This window comes from Bufo bufo, chromosome 1 (assembly GCF_905171765.1).
Source record: "Bufo bufo chromosome 1, aBufBuf1.1, whole genome shotgun sequence".
In the NCBI taxonomy this organism is placed as follows: Eukaryota; Metazoa; Chordata; class Amphibia; order Anura; family Bufonidae; genus Bufo; species Bufo bufo.
This window is the reverse complement of record NC_053389.1, coordinates 684,045,554-684,057,733: the sequence shown is the minus strand read 5'-3', so window position 1 is coordinate 684,057,733 and position 12,180 is coordinate 684,045,554.

The window sequence follows — 12,180 nt, the reverse complement described above, 5'->3', positions numbered from 1 at the left end:
ACATTTAGGCCCAGGCACCCAGGCAGAGGAGAGAGGTCGCGTAACAGAGAATCTGGCCTTATGTCAGCACAGAATCTGTCTTCATGTCATAGCAGAGAATCAGGCTTCACGTCACCCACCACTGGAACAGGCCACTGTCACACATTTAGGCCCCGGCACCCAGACAGAGGAGAGCGGTCCCGTAACAGAGAATCTGGCCTTATGTCAGCGCAGAATCTGTCTTCATGTCACAGCAGAGAATAAGGCTTCACATCACCCACCACTGGAACAGGCCACTGTCACATATTTAGGCCCAGGCAGAGGAGAGAGGTCGCGTAACAGAGAATCTGGCCTTATGTCAGCACAGAATCTGTCTTCATGTCATAGCAGAGAATCAGGCTTCACGTCACCCACCACTGGAACAGGCCACTGTCACACATTTAGGCCCCGGCACCCAGACAGAGGAGAGCGGTCCCGTAACAGAGAATCTGGCCTTATGTCAGCGCAGAATCTGTCTTCATGTCATAGCAGAGAATCAGGCTTCACGTCACCCACCACTGGAACAGGCCACTGTCACACATTTAGGCCCCAGGACCCAGACAGAGGAGAGCGGTCCCGTAACAGAGAATCTGGCCTTATGTCAGCACAGAATCTGTCTTCATGTCATAGCAGAGAATCAGGCTTCACGTCACCCACCACTGGAACAGGCCACTGTCACACATTTAGGCCCCGGCACCCAGACAGAGGAGAGCGGTCCCGTAACAGAGAATCTGGCCCTATGTCAGCGCAGAATCTGTCTTCATGTCATAGCAGAGAATCAGGCTTCACGTCACCCACCACTGGAACAGACCACTGTCACACATTTAGGCCCCGGCACCCAGACAGAGGAGAGCGGTCCCGTAACAGAGAATCTGGCCTTATGTCAGCGCAGAATCTGTCTTCATGTCATAGCAGAGAATCAGGCTTCACGTCACCCACCACTGGAACAGGCCACTGTCACATATTTAGGCCCAGGCACCCAGGCAGAGGAGAGAGGTCGCGTAACAGAGAATCTGGCTTCATGTCAGCACAGAATAAGTCTTCATGTCATAGCAGAGAATCAGGCTTCACGTCACCCACCACTGGAACAGGCCACTGTCACACATTTAGGCCCCGGCACCCAGACAGAGGAGAGGTTCATTCAACTTTGGGTTGCCCCGCAATATAATGGTAAAATGAAATTAAAAATAGTATTGAATGAGGAAGTGCCCTGGAGTAGAATAATATATTGTTAAGGGGAGGTAGTTAATATCTAATCTGCACAAGGGATGGACAGGTCCTGTGGGATCCATGCCTGGTTCATTTTTATGAACGTCAGCTTGTCCACATTGGCTGTAGACAGGCGGCTGCGTTTGTCTGTAATGACGCCCCCTGCCGTGCTGAATACACGTTCAGACAAAACGCTGGCCATCGGGCAGGCCAGCACCTCCAAGGCATAAAAGGCTAGCTCTGGCCACGTGGACAATTTGGAGACCCAGAAGTTGAATGGGGCCGAACCATCAGTCAGTACGTGGAGGGGTGTGCACAGGTACTGTTCCACCATGTTAGTGAAATGTTGCCTCCTGCTAACACGTTCCGTATCAGGTGGTGGTGCAGTTAGCTGTGGCGTGGTGACAAAACTTTTCCACATCTCTGCCATGCTAACCCTGCCCTCAGAGGAGCTGGCCGTGACACAGCTGCGTTGGCGACCTCTTGCTCCTCCTCTGCCTTCGCCTTGGGCTTCCACTGGTTCCCCTGTGACATTTGGGAATGCTCTCAGTAGCGCGTCTACCAACATGCGCTTGTACTCGCGCATCTTCCTATCACGCTCCAGTGTAGGAAGTAAGGTGGGCACATTGTCTTTGTACCGGGGATCCAGCAGGGTGGCAACCCAGTAGTCCGCACACGTTAAAATGTGGGCAACTCTGCTGTCATTGCGCAGGCACTGCAGCATGTAGTTGCTCATGTGTGCCAGGCTGCCCAGAGGTAAGGACAAGCTGTCCTCTGTGGGAGGCGTATCGTCATCGTCCTGTGTTTCCCCCCCAGCCACGCACCAGTGATGGGCCCGAGCTGCTTTGGGTGCCACCCCGCTGTGAACATGCTTCACCCTTATCCTCCTCCACCTCGTCCTCCAGTAGTGGGCCCTGTCTGGCCACATTTGTACCTGGCCTCTGGTGTTGCAAAAAACCTCCCTCTGAGTCACTTCGAAGAGACTGGCCTGAAAGTGCTAAAATTGACCCCTCTTCCTCCTGGGCCACCTCCTCTTCCATCATCGCCCTAAGTGTTTTCTCAAGGAGACATAGAAGTGGTATTGTAACGCTGATAACGGCGTCATCGCCACTGGCCATGTTGGTGGAGTACTCGAAGCAGCGCAACAGGGCACACAGGTCTCGCATGGAGGCCCAGTCATTGGTGGTGAAGTGTGTCTGATCCACAGTGCGACTGACCCGTGCGTGCTGCAGCTGAAACTCCACTATGGCCTGCTGCTCGCACAGTCTGTCCAGCATATGCAAGGTGGAGTTCCACCTGGTGGATACGTCGCATATGAGGCGGTGAGCGGGAAGGCCGAAGTTACGCTGTAGCGCAGACAGGCGAGCAGCGGCAGGGTGTGAACGCCGGAAGCGCGAACAGACGGCCCGCACTTTATGCAGCAGCTCTGACATGTCGGGGTAGTTGCGAATGAACTTCTGCACCACCAAATTCAGCACATGCGCCAGGCAAGGGATGTGCGTCAAACCGGCTAGTCCCAGAGCTGCAACGAGATTTCGCCCATTATCGCACACCACCAGGCCGGGCTTGAGGCTCACCGGCAGCAACCACTCGTCGGTCTGCTGTTCTATACCCCGCCACAACTCCTGTGCGGTGTGGGGCCTGTCCCCCAAACATATGAGTTTCAGAATGGCCTGCTGACGTTTACCCCGGGCTGTGCTGAAGTTGGTGGTGAAGGTGTGTGGCTGACTGGATGAGCAGGTGGAAGAAGAGGAGGAGGAAGCTGAGTAGGAGGAGGAGGAGACAGGAGGCAAAGAATGTTGCCCTGCGATCCTTGGCGGCGGAAGGACGTGCGCCAAACAGCTCTCCGCCTGGGGCCCAGCCGCCACTACATTTACCCAGTGTGCAGTTAGGGAGATATAGCGTCCCTGGCCGTGCTTACTGGTCCACGTATCTGTGGTTAGGTGGACCTTGCCACAGATGGCGTTGCGCAGTGCACACTTGATTTTATCGGACACTTGTTTGTGCAGGGAAGGCACGGCTCTCGGAGAAGTAGTGGCGGCTGGGAACAACATACTGTGGGACAGCAAGCGACATGAGCTGTTTGAAGCTGTGTGTGTCCACCAGCCTAAATGACAGCATTTCATAGGCCAGTAGTTTAGAAATGCTGGCATTCAGGGCCAGGGATCGAGGGTGGCTAGGTGGGAATTTACACTTTCTCTCAAATGTTTGTGAGATGGAGAGCTGAACGCTGCCGTGTGACATGGTTGAGATGCTTGGTGACGCAGGTGGTGGTGTTGGTGGTACATCCCATGTTTGCTGGGCGGCAGGTGCCAACGTTCCTCCAGAGGCGGAGGAAGAGGCCGAGGCGGCGGCAGCAGCAGCAGAAGAGGCCGAGGAGGCGGCGGCAGCAGCAGCAGAAGAGGCAGAGGCGGCGGCGGCAGCGGCAGCAGCAGCAGAAGAGGCAGAGGCAGCGGCGGCAGCAGAAGAGGCCGAGGCGGCGGCAGCGGCAGCAGCAGCAGAAGAGGCCGAGGCGGCGGCAGCGGCAGCAGCAGAAGAGGCCGAGGCGGCGGCAGCAGCAGCAGAAGAGGCCGAGGCGGCGGCAGCAGCAGAAGAGGCAGCAGGGGGAGCCTGAGTGACTTCCTTGTTTTTAAGGTGTTTACTCCACTGCAGTTCATGCTTTGCATGCAGGTGCCTGGTCATGCAGGTTGTGCTAAGGTTCAGAACGTTAATGCCTCGCTTCAGGCTCTGATGGCACAGCATGCAAACCACTCGGGTCTTGTCGTCAGCACATTGTTTGAAGAAGTGCCATGCCAGGGAACTCCTTGAAGCTGCCTTTGGGGTGCTCGGTCCCAGATGGCGGCGGTCAGGAGCAGGCGGAGTCTCTTGGCGGCGGGTGTTCTGATTTTGCCCACTGCTCCCTCTTTTGCTACGCTGTTGGCTCGGTCTCACCACTGCCTCTTCCTCCGAACTGTGAAAGTCAGTGGCATGACCTTCATTCCATGTGGGGTCTAGGACCTCATCGTCCCCTGCATCGTCTTCCACCCAGTCTTGATCCCTGACCTCCTGTTCAGTCTGCACACTGCAGAAAGACGCAGCAGTTGGCACCTGTGTTTCGTCATCATCAGAGACGTGCTGAGGTGGTATTCGCATGTCCTCATCATCAGGAAACATAAGTGGTTGTGCGTTAGTGCATTCTATCTCTTCCACCCCTGGTGAAGAGCTAGGTGGATGCCCTTGGGAAACCCTGGCAGCAGAGTCTTCAAACAGCATAAGAGACTGCTGCATAACTTGAGGCTCAGACAGTTTCCCTGATATGCATGGGGGTGATGTGACAGACTGATGGGCTTGGTTTTCATGCGCCATCTGTGCGCTTTCTGCAGAAGACTGGGTGGGAGATAATGTGAACGTGCTGGATGCACTGTCGGCCACCCAATTGACTAATGCCTGTACCTGCTCAGGCCTTACCATCCTTAGAACGGCATTGGGCCCCACCAAATATCCCTGTAAATTCTGACGGCTACTGGGACCTGAGGTAGTTGGTACACTAGGACGTGTGGCTGTGGCAGAACGGCAAGTCCTCTCCCAGCACCAGAGGGTCCACTAACACCACCACGACCATGTCCACGTCCGCGTCCCTTATTAGATGTTTTCCTCATTGTTCCCGTTCACCACAAATTTGGGAATAGTTTTTCAACCCAGAAAAAAAAATGTGCTTTTACGGTCACTACAAATAACTTGACCAGCTAAAACAGTACAGATTTGCTTGAATAGAAATGTGAGACCTGTTTTTTTTTGCACTGTGTGACAGGTTAAGGTTTAATCTCAGAATCAGACTTCTATCTGCACGGTAGCGTGTGTCTTAGGTTTTTCTGAATGACACTATCACTACCTTCAATGTAAGATATCCTTTTTGGGATAGATTTCAAGTAGGCCTCATATACCAGAAACTAGTTATTTTGAGAATTGCAAATTTGGGAATAGTTTTTCAACCCAGAACAAAAAGTGTGCTTTTACGGTCACTACAAATAACTTGACCAGCTAAAACAGTACAGATTTGGTTGAATAGAAATGTCAGGTCTATTTTTTTAGGCGCTGGGTGACAGGCTCAACTTGCCCCTGATGTAGTATATGGCCAAAAAATAACCACACTGTTGATGGTTAAATGTACTTGGGTGACACAGGCTCAGCCTGCACCAGATGTAGTATATGGCCAAAAAATAATCAGACTGTTGATGGTTAAATGCACTTCGGTGACACAGGCTCAGCCTGCAGCTGATGTAGTATATGGCCAAAAAATAACCAGACTGTTGATGGTTAAATGCACTTCAGTGACACAGGCTCAGCCTGCAGCTGATGTAGGATATAGCACAAAATAACCACATTATTGATGGTTAAATACACTTGGTGATAGCTTGTGCTGGCGCACCACAAGTCACAAAATGGCCGCCGATCACCCCAGAAAAAAAGTGATCTAAAAACGCTCTGGGCAGCCTCAAAAAAGTGAGCAAGTCAATATTAGCACTTCAATGATCCACAGCTGCAGATCGATCACAGAATGAAGTCTTTTGGAGGAGTTAATCACTGCCTAATCTCGCCCTAACGTCGCAGCTGCAACCTCTCCCTATGCTTCAATCAGCAGGTTGACGTGCAGCGCAACGTGACCCAAGCTTATATAGAGGCTGGGTCACATGCTGCACTGGCCAATCACAGCCATGCCAATAGTAGGCAAGGCTGTGATGGCCTCTTGGGGCAAGTAGTATGACGCTTGTTGATTGGCTGCTTTGCAGCCTTTCAAAAAGCACCAAGAAAGCGCCGAACACCGAACCCGGACTTTTACGAAAATGTTCGGGTCCGTGTCACGGACACCCCAAAATTCGGTACGAACCCGAACTATACAGTTCGGGTTCGCTCATCCCTAGTTCTTGTGCATGAGACCTAATTCTGATTGGTCAAGGGTCCTTTCCAACAAGTATGATATGTATGAAAGCGAACAACCACTTTAAATAACTTTTGAATTAAAAAGCGTGGATATAGATATGTGTGGAATACTAAATATCGGATGAAGATTACCCATCCTAAGGGTCCATTCACACGTCCGTAAGTGTTTTGCGGATCCGCAAAACACGGGACACTGGCAATGTGCAATACGCAATCTGCTGACCGCACATCGCCGGCACTATAATAGAAAATGCCTAATCTTGTCCGCAATTGCAGAAACGGAAGTGCGGATCCTCAAATGTGGACAGCACATTCCGGCCCCATTGAAAATACGCACGGTTGCTAGGAGACGATTGGGATGGGGACCCGATCATTATTATTTTCCCTTATAACATCGTTATAAGGGAAAATAATAGCATTCTTAATACAGAATGCTTAGTATATAAAAATCAAACTCACCTTAATCCACTTGTTCGCGCAGCCCCGGCTTCTCTTCTGTCTTCTTCGTTGAGGAAAAGGACCTGTGGTGACGTCACTGCGCTCATCACATGGTCCGTCAATGATCCCAGAGTCTGTGTATTGGGTATACTGAATTCTCCAGGAATAGACGATAAAACGTCTCTATGTATTCACAGAATGCTGTTTCAGGAGAGGGTTTTAATTGCTAAACATTGGTTACGGGGAAATCCACCCAACACCCAGGAATATATAAATAGGTTGAATACAGTTTTACGCCTCGAAAGAGGGGTTTATGTCAAGAGAAGATGTCCAAACAAATTCCTGTCAATATGAAAGGGCTGGTTGGAAGCTGGGAATTAGCACTGACAAGAGATTGCATAAGAGGGCAACTATCCCTACTGGGCCGCTTACCTTAACACAAGCAGTCCACTGGGGAAGGTCGCATACTCACTTTAGTATCAGTTCTTACTGAAATGGCCTTTTTGAGATATGATTAATAAATAAAAATGATGTAATCACATGGTCCGTAACATGATCCATCACCAAGTGGATTAAGGCGAGTTTAATCATTTTTTTTTGTTTTTTTTAACCCCTCAATCACTATTTTACTAAGCATTCTGTATTAAGAATGCTATTATTTTCTCTTATAACAATGTTATAAGGGAAAATAATAAAATCTACAGAACACCTAACCCAAACCCGAACTTCTGTGAAGAAGTCCGGGTACCAAACATGCCGATTTTTCTCACGCGCGTGCAAAACGCATTAAAACGTTTTGCACTCGCGCTGAAAAATCTTGCATTTTCCCGCAACGCACCCGCATCCTATCCGGCCCTCACACGCGATGCCCGTATGAAAGAGGCCTTAAAGGGGTTGTCCTGCCTATCCTCAGAATAGACCAACACTAGATGATTGGCAGGGTCTTGGACACCCTGCCAATCAGCTGTAGCTCCATTGCTGGAAGTCACTGACAGAACTACACAGCTTTGCCAACCTTGTGGTGGAGGCAGCTGGTTACTAAAGCACCACTCCCACTAAAGTCAATGGGAGCAGAGCTGCACTGACTATCTGTGTCCAATAGAAGGTTCACAGAGCTGTGTAGTTCCAGCACAAACTTCCGGCGAAGGAGCTACAGATCAACAACAGAGCAATGGGGTGCAGGGTGTCAGACCCCCACTGATCAGCTAGTGTTGGCCTTTCCGGAAGATAAGCAATCACTTAATAAAGGCTGGACAACCCCTTTAACAGATAACATCCCCAATAATTATCATTGGGTGTACAAACACAGCTATATGTGGCACAATTAAAATGAATGGACAATAATGCATTACCGGTACATGGTCATGTGAAGTCCTCCATAGGAGAAGCCACTATTTCCAGTCGTTCTCCAGACGAATGAATGTCTCTCTTGGATTAGAAAACTCAATTGTTTGGAGTCTTCTGTTTTGTTGGCGTGACAGACAGCTTTTAGTGGCAGTTTTTGATAGTTTTTTGACCCAAACCCAGTAGTGAATCCAGCAGGAAGAAAAAGTATAAGTCCGCCCTTTAGATTTCTCATTCCCTCCCAAACCACTTTTGGCTTTGGCTAAAAAAAACTCCATGATAAGCTTCAACAAAAAAGCTGTCTGTGACACCACCTTTAGGCTCCTGCCATCTGTGGGTGTACATAAGTTGGTAGTAAGTAGGTCCTCACTCGCTGATGCAAAACAGGCCTACTTCTCATCTCTCATATCTTCCCTGTTCCACAGCCCTAAACAACTTTTCAACACTTAATTCCCTTCTCCGTCCCCCAGCGCCCCCACCCTCTCATCTCAGCTGAGGACTTTGCCACATACTTCAAACAAAAGATCGTCAACATAAGAGAAAGCTTCTGTGCAGTCCCTACAGACCCTCTACACAACTGCTCAGTCCTCTTCTCCCAAAACCCGCTTCTCCACCATTACAGAAGAAAAACTCTCCACTCTACCCTCTAGATCACATCTTACCACCTGTGCACTTGACCCAATCCCATCCCACCTCATCCCTAACCTCACCAGTGTTTATCCCAGCCCTAACTCATCTCTTCAACCTATCACTAACCTCTGGTGTCTTCCCCTCTGCTTTTAAACATGCTACCATTACACCCATCCTCAAAAAGCCTTCACTTGACCTGCTTTGTCCAATTATCGCCCCATATCACTTCTTCCATTTGCCTCAAAGCTACTTGAACAACATGTCCATTCTGAACGGCCCTCTCACCTCTACTCCTGCTCCCTCTTTGACCGGCTACAATCTGGCTTTCGACCCCACCACTCAACAGACTGCCCTTACCAAAGTCACCAATGACCTACTAACAGCCAAAACCAAAAAACATTACTCTGTCCTCCTTCTCCTTGACCTGTCCTCTGCCTTTGACACTGTCGACCACTCCCTTCTGTTACAAACTCATCTCTTGGCATCACTGACCTGGCCCTCTCCTGGATCACATCATACCTCACAGAACGGACATTTTGAGTCTCCCACTCACACCACCTCCTCGTCTCATTCCCTCTGTTGGTGTCCCGCAAGGCTCTGTCCTAGGACCCCTGCTCTTCTCTATCTACACTTTTGGCCTGGGACAGCTCATAGAGTCCCATGGCTTTCAGTATCACTTTTATGCTGACACACAAATCTACCTCTCTGGCCCTGACATCACCATCCTACTATCCAGAATCCCACAATGCCCATCTTCCTCCTTCTCCTCTCATTTTCTAAAAATTAACATGGATAAAACAGAATTCATCATCTTTCCCCCATCTTGCAACTAATTGTACATGCCCTCATCATCTCCCACCTAGACTACTGCAACATTCTCCTCTGTGGCCTTCCATCTAGCACCCCTTTAATCTATCCTCTACTCTGCTGCGTGACTGATCCACCTCTCACCCTGTTACTCCTCTGCCTCTCCCCTCTGCCAATCCCTTCACTGGCTCCCCATTGCCCAACAAATCCAGTTCAAAATACTAACAAATACATACAAGGCCATCCACAACCTGTCCCCTCCCTACATCTCTGAGCTACTTTCCCGATACATTCCTACATGCAATCTCCGATCCTCACTAGACCTCCTTCTCTCCTATCCTCTTATCACCTCTTCCCACAATCGCCTCCAAAATTTTTCCCGTGCATCCAACACGCTCCGGAACTCGCTACCCCAACATATCAGACTCTTACCTACAGTGGAATCCTTCAAAAGAAAGCTAAAAATCCACCTCTTTAGACAAGCCTACAACCAGTGACCCTGCTGCCCCTATACCGCCATGACCAGCTTCACTCTCACCTACTGTGTCCTTCTCCCATACCATGTAGATTGTAAGCCCTCACGGGCAGGGCCCTCTCTCCTTCTGTACCAGTTTGTAATTCGTCTTGTTCATGCCTAGTGCAATTGTCTGTATTATGTATGTATACCCCTTTTCATATGTACAGCGCTACAGAATGAATGGCGCTTTAATAATAAATAATAATAGTGTAGGAAAACAAAAATGCAAACTGTATTACAATTGTGCAGGTCCCTTCTCTGCTACATTTATCTGCACAATTCACTGAACTAAAAGTTAAAGTTCAGCTTTACCAGAACATCTCTTATTTGCAACTAGATTAGCAAAATAACAAAAATATTTTTTAAACTGTAGTTTAATGTATTACAAAGATACAAAAAATAGAAAATGTATGTACAAAAGTAAAAATACATATGTACACAAACTACAACTGCTGCACAGCCAGAAAAGATTTATACAATGTATTATGTATATTTTAAGTGTTATTCACAAAGTGGATTTTCAAGTGTAAGTGTCCACTATACAAACTGGAGGTAGCCTATGAGTTAAAAGGGGTTTTCTGGGATTTTGATACTGGATGACCTGTCTTCAGGATAGGTTATCAATATCTGATGGGTGGGGGGCTGACAACACCTATCAGAGCCATACATTGTATAGTGGCTGTGCTTGGTATCACAGGTCAGTCTCATTCACTTCAATGGGGCTGAGCGCAATACCAAGCACAGCCACTATACAATGTACGGCGCTGTTCTTGGTAAGCACAGAGAAGGCTATGGCGATCACAGGGACACCAATGCCATCTCAAATAGCTGATTGGCGGGGGTCCTGGGTGGATCCCCACCAAACAGACAAAATTCCCGAAAATCCCTTTAACTGAACCATAAAGAAGCCAATGCATGAACCAAGATTTTGTAAGAAGTTGTGGTAAAATCATAACAAAATAATAATAATAATAATGTCTCAGCCGGGAAAATACAGACAGCACATTTACATGATACTGTACCTGTGGTAGACAGGTTGAGGGGCTAAGATATTAAAGACCTGCATGTCTACAGGTACCTAATACATTCTCACCTACTGCAGGCAGAAGCAATCTAAAGTAAGGCTGCTTTCACATGGCAGTAATATGGGTGCATGTATGCAATGCTGCTCCGTTCAACTCTTTGGAACTGCAGGAGATGGCCGTGTACAATTGCTTGGCTATCTCCTGCGGTGTTGTCTCACTTCAGCAAATGGCATTTATCATGTACAGAAAGTTAATACAAGGCACGTACCATATTTTTCCCTTTATAAGACACACTTTTCCCCCCAAAAAACTGGGAGGGAAATGGCAGTGCGTCTTATAAAGAGAAGGTTGCCATTTTTACATGGCTGACATAAATACATCGCCGGCCGCTATGCTGCACAGCACGGCTGGCGATGTATCAGAGCTCTATCGCGCGGGGTGGAAGGAGAGGCTGGAGGCCGGTAGCTGCGGTTTTGCTTGCGGCGGGGCCAGGTGCAGTCACTGTACTGCATTACACTGGGCCCCACTCACAGCAGTTTTTATATGTAAAGATTAGTCATGTAACCCTCAACAAGTGGCCCTGATTTTTAGTAGTAAGCACTATCAAGCTAGCAGGCAGACCGGCAGCGTCAAGTCACTGTCAGTCACGCTCCTCCCACTTCATTAATGAAGCTGGCGGAGCAGGAGCGTGACTGACTGAGTGACGTGACGCTGCCGGCCTGCCTGCTAGCTTGATAGTGCGTACTACTACGGACGATTACAGTACTTTAACAAAGCAGGGCCAAGGGTTACATGACTAATCTTTACAGATGAAGACTGCTGTGAGCGGGCCCAGTGTAATGGGGGTCACAGGGACATGACAAGACACAGAGGGGACCAGCATAAGATGCTATATACCCTCTGTGTCATCCACATATCCCCCCCTATAACAGTGTGTCATCAGCATATCCCCCCCTATAACACTGTCATCCACATATCCCCCCCTATAACACTGTCATCCACATATCCCCCCCTATAACACTGTCATCCACATATCCCCCCCTATAACACTGTCATCCACATATCCCCCCCTATAACACTGTCATCCACATATCCCCCCCTATAACACTGTCATCCACATATCCCCCCCTATAACACTGTCATCCACATATCCCCCCCTTTAACACTGTCATCCACATATCCCCCCCTATAACACTGTCATCCACATATCCCCCCCTATAACACTGTCATCCACATATCCCCCCCTATAACACTGTCATCCACATATCCCCC